Below are 10,152 nucleotides of genomic sequence, written 5' to 3'. Positions count from 1 at the left end.
TTACAGGCATTTCTTTCCCAATGTCAGTGTCATGTAATGTTGTAATTGCACGGTTTGGCCACTATGTGAATCCTGGCGCTGTTTCTAGGGGCTTGGTACACACTCCTAAAAGAATGTGGCCACATGCAGCCCACACCATGTCTTAATGTGGTCTGATTGATCGGATCAATACATCCTCAGTGCATCTTGGCTGCATTCACACCTAAACCCAGAGCTGTCTCTTTGTGTTCAGATCGCCCACAATGCATTTTACTGCCAGGTGTGATCAGGACCTTTATGTCAGCATTAAATAAAATAGATTTTACATAAGAAGAAAACACTGATCAAGCATCACAGTCCCACTTTCACCTTTCCACCAAAACTGACTCATAAACTTGTTCTAATTGCTGCTTTCAGTGTTTGAACTCGACACCGTGAGCGACCGTCGTCCTCATTATGAGAAGAGAGGTGAATTGTGGGTAGAATCTGCGGGTGGTTCGACAGCCCTGCTGTGAGTGCTGATGTTTCAGAAGGCAGGAAACAGGAGGAAGGAGACGAAAGAGGACGGACGTGATGGGACAGGGGGAGAAAAAAAATAGATGAGAGTGGGAGAAAAGAGCTGGCGAGGGAGAGAGGAGCAAGAAGAAAAAAGGAAAGTGAGAAAACAGATGGAGACGACAACGAGGAGGGAATAGGGGGACATTTGAGGGAACAGAAGATGTGAAAGACAAAGATAGACAGGAGGAAGGAGGCGGAAGAGGACGAGGAACGTTGGGAAGAAAGAGTGACTCAGGAAGAGAGAGAGGGAAGTCGAGGGAAGGGAAGCGAGATGACTGACGGAGACAGACAGAAGAAAAAAGGAAAATTAGAAATATGTGAAATGAGAAAACATCTGTAGGAAAGACGCCAAGGGAACGGAGACGGAAGAAAGAGTGAGAACAAATAGAGAAGATGAGTCAGAGAGAATTCAGGGTCACTGATGGAAAACAAACTTGACAAATGATGAAGTTGGAAGTGAAAACATTAAAATATCCCCCAGAAATCGACCATGTGACAAACCGGTTGTCCAGTTAGCGGTGATGGTGTGTTTGGGTGGTGATGACTGAGGATGTGAGGAAAGTTTTACCTGTATACACTTTGAAAATGAAAAAGTGAATCTAAAAATAAACCTTCTATGAAACAGGAGTAAAAACATGAATGTATTTAATGCATTACATTAAAAAAATACTGTAAAGCAAAGTAAAAACCATCATATTATTTATTTTAATGGAAATTCAGACAGATGAATGGATGTAAATGGGAGGTGGAAGGTTGATGTCATCTGGTAACATAGACCGGACAGAGGGAGACTCAGTGTGAGGAGTCTGTTTCAGGCGTGTTTCCACCCAAAATGATTAAAGGCCGCCAGACGGTACCTAGAATGAGATGTGAGAGAGGTATGCACAGGATTGAATAGGAAGGTATAAAGGGGAGGAGGGAAGAGAGGGATGAGGTAGGAAGGTGAATGGATGAGGGCAAGGCAAAAGGAGGGTGGGTCAATAAATCTGAAAGTAGGCTTGACAGGTGATCAGGGGTTTGGTTGAGGTGTGGCTTTGCTGTTATAATTTCATCACTTATTCATCCAATATTAGTAATCGAGATGTTTTTGGTTCCATAAATCATCAAATCCCTGATGTGTTGCATGTTTCTACCAGTAAACTAAGCAGTTAAGTGGTTGAGTGTTAAATAATTTGTAGTTTTAAGTAATAACGTAGATCTGTTCACACATCATGGTTGTTTTTTCCCCCCAAATGAATGAAGCTATATTAATACAGCATTTTGTTCAGGTGAAAGATTGTCTTGTGGTTTAAATGTTAATAAATGTGCTTCAAGTCACTGCAGAAAACAAGCACATTGTCTGTAAACATTTCATTCATATGTTCAGTTTTAACGCTGTAATGTCTGAACCATTAACCCTCCTGTTGTCCTTTAGTCAAGGAAACATGGAAAGATGGAAGGATGGAAGGAAGGAAGGAAGAAGGAAGGAAGGAAGGAAGGAAAGAAAGATGGAAAAAAGGAAGGATGGAAAGAAAGATGGAAGGAAGGAAGGAAGGAAAGGAAAGAAGGAAGGGACGAAGGAAGGAAAGGAGGGAGGAAGGAAGGAGGGAAGGAAGGTAGGAAAGGAAAGAAGGAGGGAGGGAGGGAGAAAGGAAAAGAGGAAGGGAGGAAGGAAGGAAGGAAGGAAGGAAGGAAGGAAAGATGGAATGATGGAAGGAAGGAAGGAAGGAAGAAAGGAAGGAAGAGAACACATATGGAAGGAAGGAAGGACAGACGGAAGGAAGGAAGGGAGGAAAGAAGGAACAGTCAAAACAGACGGGGTCAATTTGACCCGGGAGGCCGACACAAAGGTTAAATGAGTGTTTATTGGACCTTCTGACAAATAATTAAAAATATTAATTAAACAACACTTTGCTTATATGAGCTTTGGTTTTGTATTATTATATTATCCTATTTTTTGCAATTTATTTATCATGGCATGTTTTTTTTTAAACAAATAAAACAATATTAAATACAACATTTTTAAGGCCTACATGAAGCTCATATCACCCAAAACATGAAATACAATAAAAAGCCAATTGACAGATTTACAGATAAACAACCTTTTATACCAGCTGTATCTAATTTGATACACACATATTCAAGACCAATTTACCATGATAATGAATAATTTAGTGATTCAACATTGCATCACTCCAGTACTTCCCACTCACACTAATGTATCATATGTTTATTGTTTATTGTATATAGTGTTACCCTACCCTACCTTACTCCTATTGAAGTATCTGTAACTATTTGAACGTTTTCGGAAAGAAATATCCATGCCTCAAAATTTTGGGTCAGTAATTGATAACATCCATGTTGTATGCCTCAAATAAAAGGCCCCCTGGTGGTCTATCCGTGCACTACATGTATCTGATCATATACATCATGTTTTGAACACTGATGATGTCGAGCTCTTTAAAACTCATGCATCAAGTATGATTCACTTGGCATTACAGGGTTCACAGTTATGCAACTTGTCAATTATGTTAATTAACATGTTTTCATTATGTTGAGAGAAAACATGATTCAGCAGCATTACATTGCCAACAAAATGTGTTTACTGTTGCAATTAAGTCGTATATGAATGTTATTTCTAGGAGACAGGGTTGAATATTGATAACAATGAATGTAGAAATCTTCATATATCTATAAACAGCACTATAATTCCCCACTGAGATGTAGTGCAGCAGAAGTAGAATATCCTCCCCAGTACTTGAGTAAATGTACTTGATTATGTTGCGGCTCTGTTGTCAGTACTGTGTGTGGTAGAAATGGGACACTGTGGTGCTGTGAGCTGCCTGCTGGCTGTTAAAATGCTGCTCAGGTCTGCAGCAGGCTGAGATCCAGCGAGGCAGCCGGCAGCAGAGGCAGAGACAGCCTGAATCTCAACACACACACACACACACACACACACACACACACACACACACACACACACACACACACACACACACACACACACACACACACACACACACACACACACACACACACACACACACACATCCTGCCTGCCTCTCGCAGAAAACATCTTCATCCAGAACATTTTAAACTGTAGTGTGCTGCTGCTGCATCGATAAATCATCACAAACACATCGAGCAGAGACGACTAACACAGTTTTCAGCCACTGGAATCAGCTTTTTTTTTTTCATATGTCGAGAAAAAAAAAGGAAGGATGATGGGAAATGTGGTCTTTAATTTGACATACAACACAACCGAGAGATCAATAGAAAGTAACCAATCGCCTGCTCCCGCTGCATCACTTGATTACAGGCGGGAGCCAAAGCCAAAGCCCTCCAGGGTTCGCCACAGGCCAACGAGCGTCTGCATATTTCTACATAAATTAACTTGTGTTTTTTGGCTCGATTCCTCACTCAGCATCAAGTGTTTCACATTTGATGCATGTTGCTTTTGGGGGGGGGGGGGGGTCTCAGATGCAGTTCGTTATAGGAGAGATTCTTATTATTATTATAGTGTGGGAGTCTAAAATTGAGTAAGAAACCACATTTTTAAAGCTGAGTTACGTCTCAGTGGTGAAGTTTCAGCCTTTCAGTGTTAAAAAAGGAGATTTTTTTGGACAAATACAGCTTCATCAGTGATCCCTGAGAGAATTTGACTATTTATTTTAAATTATAAACACCTTATGCTTTACCTATCGAGTGTTTCTTCCTTCAAGAATACCCACAGATGCTGATGTACAGTATTATAGTGCTGCCAGGTTATTACAGTCTATGTGTTTGAATAAAAGACACACACAGACTGCACTGTACCGGATCGATTAGCACAATCTCACAAATCTCGTATCAAAACAGATTTTTATAGATTCGTCCAGTGTGGCGGCTCAGTAATTGGTTTGGTTTTGATTTTTTTTTTTTCACTTCTTTTGTGATTGCAGAAAAGCTCTGTTTGGAGAGAAAAAGCCCCATTGTGAAGCAAAAGGCAAAGGGTTTGGTTTTTATAAAATGGAGGCGACACAACTGAGAGAATAAAATGAAGCTGGTTATTGTGATTGGAATAACAACACAGGTATAACAAACAAAAGAAGTATTTTAATGCTATAAAAACTGCTTAAAATAAGAGCTGCTGACATGATAAATATTTACTATGTAGAGCAGCGTCCCTTACTGCTTTATATTCACTTGATGGTCACTTTTGGCGCCTTTGTGGGAGAAAATTAACTGTAAATAACATTGATTAAATTTACCCAGAAAAATTACAGATGAGGTGAAAGTGCTTTTTTCAGCCCTGATTGTCTGCAGTGTTTCTCAATGATGAAACATAATAAGATGCAAAACAAAATTAGACAAAATTAGCAAAAATCACTCAATAACGGCTGCTCACACTAATTTGTACAAGTAACAAACAGTGTAGCGACTCCCTCATCCTGCACCGCTCAAAACTGCTTTTCTGTCTTCATTTCTGTCCTTTATGTTTCATTAAATTAATAAAGTCATACATTACTCATTTCAGGATGATTTTTATGATACATTAACTGTAAATACAGTAAAAAAAAAAATACATTCTGCAGCCTGCTCTTTAAGTCCCAACAATCTCCACAGATGACACGAGACCATATTCATATTCAGGGGTTTTTATTCCCACAATAAAAGACAACATGTTTGATACCTGAGAGGTTCAATGTGGATGAGTTTATTAACATTTTGACACTTTTTTTTAAACAGTGGATAACGTGTTTCGTCTTCTCTGTTTTCTACTCTTGATGATGATGCAGTTTTTTTTAACCATGTTGGAAAAGGCTCAGTCAGAGGCTGTAAATGCAAATTGTTAAAATCTACAGAAACAAATGTTAACAAACTTGTGTTTTTTTCATAATGTGTTCGAGCCAGTAAACTAACAGCTGTGAATCTCTGGATGAGAAAGTTTAACTGCCCTAAATGTTAACACAGAGGACACGATGAATAAACTGTCTGGTGTATAAATTGCTGCATGTTTGACATCTAACTAGATACGTTAAACTTCTCGCTCATATTACACAATTAATGTAAAGAACTCCAGTTTTAAATTCAAGTCCAGTGGAGGGACTGAACCATGAGAAATGACACAAAACTGTTGCAAATTATCAGTCATATTTTTTTGGAATAGCTGCTTCAGATTTGGGCGCGTGATAAACGATCTGATGAGAATTTTGCTCTCAATAAAATCATGACATTAATCACATGACCAGCTAGCGAGATTAGCAAACTAGTTAAATGCTAGTCTAAACACGAGTCTGAGTGAAGAAAGTGGTCAAATGTTTCTACTTTAGTTTGCTAACAAATGTTCACTGTTGACGCTAAAATGTGTAAAAATGTTGCAGCCGAGGACTCAGGCGGCTGCAGGACTGCCGTGCAACTAACAATATATTTATTTTCACACTTGACAACAAAAACAAAGCAGCATATTCACTCTCACAGTCCGTCAGTACTGTTTCTCTACTGTTAAAATACTATTCCCCTCTTTCTCTACTGCAATATAAAACCACAACAGTTTTCTTCTTCTTCTTTTTGCGTCACAACTCGTTTGTTTGTTTTTTACTCACCAGCACCACCTGGTGGCAGAAACTACACAACGCATCCACAAACAATACTGCATTAAAAACACACAAAATCATAAATACTGTATCCTGGAAAAAATTCATAGACATTGCCTGCATAGACATGAATAAATTTATGACCATGAATATTTATATAGTTGCAAGTTAACCCATCAGATGAATTAAATTATGCAAATTATTATGAACTAAATTACACAACAGGATAAATTGGGGTGGAGAGTCTCTGAGTTAACAGTAGGGAATGCCAATAATAATAATAAACATAAACAGCCTTACCGATATCAATTAACCCCCCCTTCACATAAATCTACATATTTAAACGTTTTAACTGTTTTAAGTGTTTAGGGACATTGATGCTAATTCTTCCATTAAGCTCCCAAATGAGTCAGATCTTGTAAACAACACATTGTAAACAACCTCAGCTGTTAATTTTGGACTCTTTAGGGTCAGAAATTAATTGTTGAATTGATAAAGAAAGATTTTACTGAGTTTGACTGTAAGCAACATGCAGCGCTGCTTTAAAATGACCCTCATGGGACACCGTAAAGCTGTATATTAACATTATTATTATTATTTATTAGTAACAGCTTCTTCTGGAGTTCAAACCTGTGACCTCTCTCTCTCTCTCTCTCTCTCTCTCTCTCTCTCTCTCTCTCTCTCTCTCTCTCTCTGTCTCTCTCTCTCTCTCTCTCTCTCTCTCTCTCTCTCTCTCTCTCTCGCTCATGTGGAAGAAGGAGAGTTTTCATTCATCTTCTTGGCAGGGGGACGGACGGCTGCTGTCTCCGTGGAAACAGGCAGCCATTTTGGATTCTCACAGGGAAGCTGATGGCGGAAATGCGGCTGCCATCAATCAAACGGTGGTTCCCTGTAGCGACAAGGCTTCTGATCCAATCTGGAGAGTGTGTGTGTGTGTTCTCTCTCTCTCACACACACATACAGGTCTATATAATACAGTGGATATAAAGGTAGAGAGTCAGTTATCATAATGGTTAACATGTGCCGAGCATAGATTGATCCACATGGAGGTGTAGCTTCTCTGCTTCATAACATAAACTTTGAAATTAACATTCATTTAAATATATTCCTTTTCTTAAATACACTAAAAAATTGCTTCTCAAAGCTTTAAATGTGTGTCCCAGTGTGCCAGTCGAGGCTTGACAGTATAAAGTGAGACCTGAAATGGTGATTCAAGCATTCAAACTGCTGTTTTTTCTTCAAGTTTTCACCGATCAATACTTTTTTATTGACTCTTAATCAAATAACTAATGTGAGGGAGTTTCTCAAAGTGCTGAAACCACAAAGATTTATCACCAACTCTGCAGCTCTACTGAACTTTTTTGTCTCTCTTTTAGCTCATAGCTTAGTTAACTTTTGGGGGGGGGGGGGGGGGGGGGTTATATTGACATACAAGACATGACAATAAGACACATACAAAAGCAACAACAGACAGACTTACGTATTCAACAGGAAGCTTGTTCCATCACAGGTTATAGTTTAACAGTGAACTATGAAGGGTCATTTTAAAGCGGTTATAGTCTTGCTGTGTTTCAAATCTCTACTTACACTTCTTAATATTCTGAGTGCATAAGTACGTTCACACTGACAAGTATGGAGAAATGCAGCACCATGAGTACCTGGATGGTTTCACTCAAAACAGTCAAAAAGTTGAGTGTGTAACTATGGACACTTCTCGCCTCTCAACGGTCGCCATCTTGGCTCCGTAGCAGATGGGGAGGGGCCGCTTCTCAAACAGGCACTGGCGGCCGAACTACGGTGAACATTGCTGCATAATACGAATATTAATTATACATGTGTTTTTTGCACTAAGCACCACTATACTGTTGTCACATATAAGCCATCAGGAGGTTTATTGGGTTAATTTAGCAGTCTGTAATGATTTGATACCATTAATGATAATGCAAATGTTAACACTAGTTTGCTAAATAGATAATCGGCATTTCCGGTAAGTGCATAATGGCTGTTTTGATTTGAGACACTAACCTGTCAAAATTTGCACACTAGTAAGTAGTGTACACAGTGCACTATACAGAAGTGTGTGATTTCAGACACAGCATCAGCCAAATCATTCTTTATGCTTCAGTTTTGAAGTTGAAAGACAATTTCTGACCCTGAAGAGTCCAAAAAAAAAAAAACCCCCCAAAACAGTTGAGGTCATTGGTGTAGACAAAACAGATTGTAAGAGACAAAATAAATGAAAGATCAAAGCAAAGAGCCAAAAAAAAACCCAACCCCCAACTAAACGAAAACTAGATAAAGAAAAGTAATACTCAAAATAAAATATGATCATCTGAAATTGCGTAACAAATGTATGATAAAAACAACAACAACAACAAAAAAAAAAATCACATTATATGGCACACTGACTATAGTTCAGTCACATCATGATTATCAAACCTGATATCCAGCAGCAGCAGCAGCAGGAAGACAAAGTTAGAGATGAGATGGTGAACAAAGTGAATCATTTAGCAGCTATATAAGAGTTCGATATTTTTCTCAGGAGTTGGTGGAGACCCAAACCTGAGCTAAAAGGAGAGTAACTATTGGACTTACATTCATCAGGTGGGCACAGACGGGACTCCAGTGAGTAATGATAATGTTGCTCTGTATCTTAAATGACATTAAATGTGCTGAAATCCTGATGATTTTGGTGACATCCGACCTTTTCTGTAGCTTCACAGTCAGGGTTAAATTTCCACCTGTCTGCAAAATTAATATAACATAATTATAAATTCCCAAAAGAAGCTAAAATGCTCCAAACTTTGACACAAACTTCAGCACATTGTCAGTCTCATGTCTGTCTATACCTTGTGTTTTGAGAGTGCGGCATCAGTCTGCAGGGGTTTTCTTTTTTTCTTTTTTTCTTTTTTTTCTTTTAGTCTGATTTCTGCATAAGGAATGAGGAGGAAGATTCGGAGCTGAATTAAGAAACATGAAGTCGAAGAGAGCAGCTGAGTCTGCAGGAGGCTGATTAACATTTAATACCAACTGAGAGACAGGCAGACAGAGTCGGAGCTGTCCATGGTACTGAAACAAGTCGTACACACTCTCTTGTTTCTCTTTTTTTTTACTAAACAACACCTTCTGTAGCTTTGGCAACACAAGATTATCTTCTGTCTTTTTAATATATTTAATGTTGCATGTAATCAGACAAAGACGAGACACATATGTAAAGATACGGATGAACGCAAGCGGCATTCTTATTAAAAAGAAATTCAGCCATGCAGGGCAACGTGAATTGATGCCGTCCTCGTTCATCCGTGTGAGTTTCAACTCTCAACGTTTCAACTCGAGTGGAAAAATTTGCATGTTTCTCGGAGCTTTATAAATCTACTCCATGAATGTACAGACAGGAGAGAGAGAGACTGGAGGGAAATAACAATAAAGAACCATGTGTGTGTGTGTGTGTGTGCGTGTGTGTGTGTGTGTGTGTGTGTGTGTGTGTGTGTGTGTGTGTGTGTGTGTGTGGTGTGTGTGTGTGCGTGTATGTTCATGAACTGGAATCATGAAAGCTTTTGAGATAAGCACCAAGTTGGAACATTTTCTACACTATGCTAACACAAGTCTATACACCTCGGTTTGAACCACACATGTCAAATTGACATCTGTTTGTGTTAAAGTGCAATTCTGCCTCTAAAATTAGCTAAAAAAAGAAGAAAAAACGTAAGCTGCGTAGCATGAATGGTGAGTTGCAGGAGGTTTTTTTTGGATGGAAACGGTGCAATTTTGGTTAAAAGTGTTAAATTGGAGACTGAGGGACTCGAGCGTTGTGGCAAAAAACTGCCCAAGAAGGTTTTAGGGATATAAAAGTCTTTTATTTGACTTTGGGCTTGTTATAGTTGTTCTTTTTTTTTTTTTTTTTAGACATCTTTTTATTTCGATTAGTGTAACATGAACATAAGAGATGGCAGAACATCTAATACATGTAATTAATGCTGAACATACAAGTTAAAATGGTTCTGAATTAGATTATTTGATCGTTATAACTGCGATGATGAATATTGGTTAAATTAAATTA

This window comes from Scomber scombrus, chromosome 17 (assembly GCF_963691925.1).
Source record: "Scomber scombrus chromosome 17, fScoSco1.1, whole genome shotgun sequence".
In the NCBI taxonomy this organism is placed as follows: Eukaryota; Metazoa; Chordata; class Actinopteri; order Scombriformes; family Scombridae; genus Scomber; species Scomber scombrus.
Note: the sequence above shows the minus strand (reverse complement) of the source record.